This window comes from Microcebus murinus, chromosome 17 (assembly GCF_040939455.1).
Source record: "Microcebus murinus isolate Inina chromosome 17, M.murinus_Inina_mat1.0, whole genome shotgun sequence".
NCBI classification, from domain to species: Eukaryota; Metazoa; Chordata; class Mammalia; order Primates; family Cheirogaleidae; genus Microcebus; species Microcebus murinus.
The window spans coordinates 51,317,112-51,323,727 of NC_134120.1; the positions used below are offsets into that span (position 1 = coordinate 51,317,112).

Consider the following 6,616-nt stretch of genomic DNA (forward strand, 5'->3'; position numbering starts at 1 on the left):
ATCCTCATCCCCCATTCTCAGATTATCATTTTTTTTCCCACTCAGATCAAACAAACTAACCTAACTGGAAACACACACAAGGAGATGAAAAGTCATACAAAAATTTGAAAAGCAAAAAAACATAAAGAATCTGTAAGTATCATCACACTAATGGTCTAAACTTCAGCACAGGAAAAAAAAATTTACTTGGTTTACCCAAGCTACAGGCATTTTAGAAAGTATTCAAGACATTAAACAACTTATAAAAATAGTGGGAAAGTTTTAGGTGGGAGCAAAGAGTTCTTCCAAAATGCCACGTCCACAGGAAGTGTGTGGCAAACTGTCTGTCCGAGGCTGCCGCTGCCCTCCCCCTCAGCTCGGCTTCTCAGGTGCAGGGATCATGGCTGCCACCTGTTCCACGCAGGCCAAGGAGCCCTGAGGGCTGTCGCTGGCTTCCTGTGCTGCACACTGACGTCCTCCAGCACCTGCTGCCAGTGCCTCAGCTTTGTGATGTGCTTCTGGACCGCTGCATCTTTCCCTCATTCATTCCTTAGGTCCAAGACATCCTCTTTGATAACTTGCTCTGATTTCTGGACAGATAACTGAGATCTTTTTTCTAGAAAAAAAAAACATTCTATCTAGCACTATCTAGAAATTTCTGGATACACTGATCAACAACAGGAGTTTGAATTTCTTCTTGATCAGTGCCATTGACATAGTCCTGACCCACCAGAGAAGCAAAGCAAGCCTCGAAAGATGACTGCAACTCGTCCCCCAAAGTGTTGTTAGAAGGTCTCAGACCACCTGGCCCTGCCTGGAGAAGGGAAGCCTGGCCCGGAGTCCCTGCAGGGGTGGGTGGAAGCCCTGGTGGCTGCCCAGAGAACACACCACCTAGCGGAGCTGCACAACTGGAATCAGGATCTGTTAAATAATGACAATAAAAATACTACACACCATCTGGGAACACTCTGTACTATCTTGACAACTCTTAATGTCAACATTCCAAATGTAAATCTAATATTCCAAAACAAATTTTTTTTCTGTACAGGTAATTATTTTTCTTTGGATACTTTCAAAATTTTTTGTCTTTAATTTTCAGCATTTTGATTATGATGTTTTCTGGGTATGGATTTCATGGAGTCTATACTGTTTGGGATTTGCTGAGCTTCGTAGAGGTGTAGGTTTATAGCTTTTTCTAAATCTGGAAAGTTTTCAGCGATTATATCTTCACATTTTTTTGGCTCCACAGCCTTTCTCCTCTTCCGATATTTCAATGACATGAACATTGAGTTGTTTCTTTGTTTTAATTCTCTCATAGGACCATGAGTTTTCATTTCTTAAAATTTTTTTCTCTCTATTGTTCAGATTGAATAATTTCTATTGATTTATCTACAGTCCCCTGACTTGTTCTTTTGTCATCTCCATTCTACCATTTAACCTATCCAGAGAGTTTTTTTGTTTCAGTCATAGTTTTCACTTTTGAAATTACTATTTTATTTTTCTTCATATCTTCAATTTCTTTGCTGAGACTTACCTTTTTTTTTTAATTTAAGAGTGTTCATAATTGCCTCATAATTGTTCATAATAGCTGCCTCTAAGTCTTTGTTACTTAACTTCAACATCTTTGTCATTTCAGTGTTGCCATCTGTTTATTGTCTTTTCACTTGTGAGTTAAGATTTCTTGGGTCTTTGCATGCCAAGTAATTTTTTATTACATCTTGAACATGTTTAATATTATAAGACTCTGGATCTTGTTTAAATCTTATGGAAAATATTGATGTTTTTATTTTAGTAGACAATCAACGAGGTTAGGTTTTGGTTGCCATTTTTAACACACTTCCTGTGTGCCGTGGTTTGGTGTATGTGGAGGGCTGTGAGTGCTATCTGGTCTGTTTCTCATGAGTTCATACTTTGGCCAGGCTAGAACCTGATCTGTTCTGTTTTCAAAGTCTTTTATATGCTGATTAAGCCCAGAGCCACATGTGTGCAGCTAAAAGGTGAGCTTAGAGGTTCACAAACAACTTTAAGGGCCCGCTCTCTGGACATATTCCTCTTGTGATCCCCCTGGTACTTTCTGCCGTCTCTGGGGCTCCCCTCTCTGATCTTTAACTGGAAAGTTGGGGCACATCTGTGGCATCTAGAGCCAAGAGACAGGAGGACCAGAAGGAAAAAATTGGTAAACCTGCTGATAGTTTGTTGAAAATCTTTCTTGTTTTTGACACATTGATTTCAAAGAGCTAAACATTTCCTCCCAAGGACGATTTTCTCTTTTCCAATGCATTTTCCATGTAGTTTTACGTATATTCTGTTCTGCGTATTTCTTAGGTTTCTTAATTACTTCCTTGTTAACCTGTGTTATTTAATAATGTTATTAACCCAAATGTGATTTAATAATATTATTTTGTTTCCAATTATATAGAAATATTTTTGAATCATCTTTAGTAATTTCTTATTTTGATATAATTCTAACTTACAGAAAATTTGCAAGAATACAATAAAAAGAATTCCTATATGCATATTACCTTTATCCAGATTTACTAATTGTTAACATTTTGCTCCCATTTCCTTAATCATTTGTGCTCTCTCTTTCTGTCTCTCTGTCTACACACACACACACACACACACACGCAGAACCATTTTTAAGAGTAATTTGCAGATATTCTGCTCTGTTTCCCTAACTACCTCAGTGTGTATTTCCTAAAAACAAGGACACCCTCTTACATAACTACAATGCAATGATCAAAATTAAGTATTTAACATTGATATAATACTAATCTAATGTGTTCATATTTAAATGTCACCAATTCTTCCAATAATGTGGATTATAATGTATACCTTTCTTTTCCCCCCGTTCCCGAATTACTCATTGCATTTAGCTATCAAGGATCTATCCTTCTGTTGTTTATCTCTGAACCTGTTTTTATGTTCTTCAACACCATCAATGATCTTTTTACACATTCCGTAATTTGTTTTCTGGTAAAACACCTTTACCAGAATATTTTGCATCATTTTATGTTTAGTACATCAAGGGAAAGATTCCCTCTCTTCCTTGCTGTAGCCTTCCCCATGACCAAGGTGTATCTTTACTTAAAGTCCTGCATTTATAAAACCTCAGAATAATTTTAGTTACCTTTCTTTCTTTCTTGTCTCTAACTTTTGTCAATTGCAAAGTTCAGCCACTTGATTTCCAGCAGAGTAGAGCATTGAGCTATACTTGAGAGTTTTCTTCCTTTTTGGAGAACAAACCTTAAAATTTGACTTTTGTCCTTGAGCAAAGAATATTTCATCCCTTAGAGTGAAACAAGCATTCTTATATTAATTCCCAAAATAGTTTATTCTCTTTGAGCCAGTATGTGATTGAAGCTGACATTAGTCTCCTCTGGGCTTTTGTAAATATGTGGACCCTTTCAATGTATGGACCAGCTTTTCCTCCATCACATGGGCTGATGCCTGTCAATTGCTCTTCTCCCAGACCCATGACAATCCAGGGTGTCTGAACCATTATACTCTCCAGGAGTGACAGTTTTCTAACTTGCAACTGGAATTCAAATGAAATCTCTTACTATTAATGCTAGATAGAAATATCTACCATATTCTACTTACATCAAATTCTTTTTTCTCTGACTCAAACTGTTTATCATGATTTTTTTTTTGCTACTTTTTTTGAAACTGATTCTTCTATCATATTAACACTATATGCCTATAATAGGCAAACTATGTGTTATATTATTTCTTAGTGTTTAGTAAACTGTTTACTGTAGTGTACTTATCACATGTAGAATCAACTCATCAGTTTGGTTTAGAATTTAATATTTTATTTTATCAAAATTATCATCATACTATTAAAGCCGTCTCCAAAAAAAACTGCAATGCATTTAGCCTTAGTTCTGGTGAGTTAAAATTATAGTTTCCTCCTTTGGGCAATCAAAAATCTATGCTATTTTCTCAATCATAAAGACTTTATTCCCAGCATAATATCTAAGTCAGTGAAAAACAAATGAAAAAATCTCCAACCGGTATTTGTTCTCATATTTGTGCAAAGGACACCACCTCTGCACCACGCCCACACTCCAGTCCTTTACGTCTTTGCTGTTCCTTGAGCACAGTGGGCATGTTTCTTCCTCAGAACCTTGTGAACTTCAACAATATTCAAGTTGAACTGGTAAAACAGATTTCAGGTTCTTACTGTCTAAATAAGATAGGAATCACTGGTCAAATAGCCACTGAAACAGCTCAAGCCCTTCAGTATAATAATCTTTAGGTTTTTATCTGCTACCTAAAAATTCAGCCTTCCTTTTATAATTTAGGAGACAAGTCCTCCACGTAATGCCCAGAGGAATAGCAGGGGAGAGGATTGAGTATGCAATTGCCCAGTCTCCTGGCACTTTTTGGATCCAATGGCTGCCACCTACTAGCCAATGTTCCTTGGCCAGTTTACTTCATGGTTCAAGAGTCAGTTTCCTTATGTGTGCAATCAGAGTAAAGTACCTACTTCATAGGGTTTGTTAACTAATTCAATAAATAATTGTAAGTACAGTAAGTCCTCACTTAACGTCATTGATAGCTTCTTGGAAACTGCGACTTTAAGGGAAAAGACGGACACAAAATGAAACCAATTCTTTCTTTGGTATCACCATTATAAGGGAACAACAATGAACTAAATGATATTATGCGAGAGCTTGCTATAGGCCATTTCTCTTAAAGTTCCTCCTTCGGGGAGTGCCAGGGTCTAAGCAGACCCCTGAGAGCAGGGCTTCCCAGCCATGGCTGCACAATGCAATCACCTGGGTGGCTGCAAGGATCCTGGTCCCCAGGTCCCACCATCAGAGGTCCTGATGAATTGTTTTGGGGTGTGGCCTGAGTTATTAGGAGTCTTAAAAGCTCCCCAAGTGATTCCAAGGTACAGCTACAGTTGAAAACTACTATGTTGACAGCACAAAGGAGAGGGGTTCTTTCAGCAGACATGCAGGGTGTTGAGACAGTGACATAAACTATACTTTTAAGATATTCACAGATTCCTGGCACAGAGTCAGCTGTTGACTTCCTTCTTCAAACGCCAATGCTTATATTCTGACATACATAAGATATTTTGTTCTGCAGGAGGGATTGACAAAAAATGGATAAGAAAACCCCACAGAATTCTTTATTCCATCCAAGACAGTATCTTCATGGTATGCCTCCAACCTTCCATGGTCAGCCCAAAGTCCTGTCTAGAGATTGGCTGCCAGTCTTTACCTTCCATTCTCTGCAAATGTGACTACAGATAAGGTCGAATTGAGGAAGTCAGAGGTTCGTTTTCTCCTCCTAATTTGTTTGAGAATCAGGCAGGTCTGTCTGCATAACTCCCCTTCACATTTGATCTAAATTCCAGTTTTCTTTGGGATGAATAGGCCAAGCGTGTGACTTTAAGTCAGTTAATTTATTAGCTGCTACTATATTCAAACTGTGGCATAATAAAAGTAACAGATGACCCTAAATATTACATGACTCTCTTTACGAATGGGGACAAGCTAATATATTTTCCCACACATCTGATGTTAATAAAAGTTATGGCCTTAATCTCCACAGTTAAAAAAAGAAACAATCCAATGAGAGTCCTAAGAAATTTATAAAGACATCTAGATCTTTTAAGAGCTAATATTTAAGTAACTGGAAAAGGAAATGATCAGACAATTTATGTCATTGGCTTCTCATTCTGTGTCTTTGGTTTCAGAGTGAAACAGCTTATCCTTCTAAATAGGTATTTTTGGAAAAGTCTACACTATATTTAATTTGAAAAAGTTATTTATAAAATTCCATTCTATTGTTTTCAAAATTGTATTTAGAATAATTAAAATGAATATTCATGGGAAAATGTGTGAGTAAAAGAATTCTTAAAAATAGTAGAGCGTTGAGGTATGCTTATGTTAAATTCCCCATCCCACTTATATATTTATTAATATATTTGTTTGACCTCTAAAGCAATCCATATACTGTAAGCCAGCACTAGAGCAATGTTCCACCAAAAAAGGGTAATTTTTTCCATTAGAAGTTTCTATTTTTTTAAATAAATGTTTAATTTTAGAATAATTTTAGATTTATGGAAAAGTTACCCAAAAAGTACAGAGTGTTCCCTATACCCTCAAGCCAGTGGCCTCATGTTGTTAACACCGGACGATACAGCGGTATGTTTGTCCAAATTAAAAAAGCTAATATTGGCCTTACCATTAACTATGCTCCAGACTTATTTGGATTTCACCTGTTTCTCCATTACTGTCCTCTTTCTGCTCCAGGATGCAATCCAGAGTCCCACATTTATTTGTCACGTCTCCCCAGGTCCCCCTGGTCTGCGACAGGTTCTCAGCCTTCCCTTGTTTTTCATGATCTTGGCAGCCTTGGAAGTACCAGCTGGGCATTCTGTAGAATGTTCCCTTAATCTATATTTTTAAAACAAATATACACACATATGTATACAAATATACACATTCCAGTTTTGTAAATCGTGGCCTGTGTTATACTCAAATGACAAGCAGGGAGAGAAAGCCCACATAATCAATACCTTGACCACAGCGCATCAACTGTATACCGTTCCCACACGCCGTGTGCTCCATGTGTAACTCCAGCACTTACAGATTTGTGACAGATTTTACCAGTTTAC

The 6,616-nt window shown here is 37.3% G+C and overlaps 1 pseudogene; it reads right to left on the reverse strand.

The window, feature by feature from the left end:
• Window positions 1-351: 351 nt before the first annotated feature.
• LOC142861608 (mediator of RNA polymerase II transcription subunit 28 pseudogene) lies at window positions 352-6,374 on the reverse strand (annotated as a pseudogene).
• Window positions 6,375-6,616: the final 242 nt, after the last annotated feature.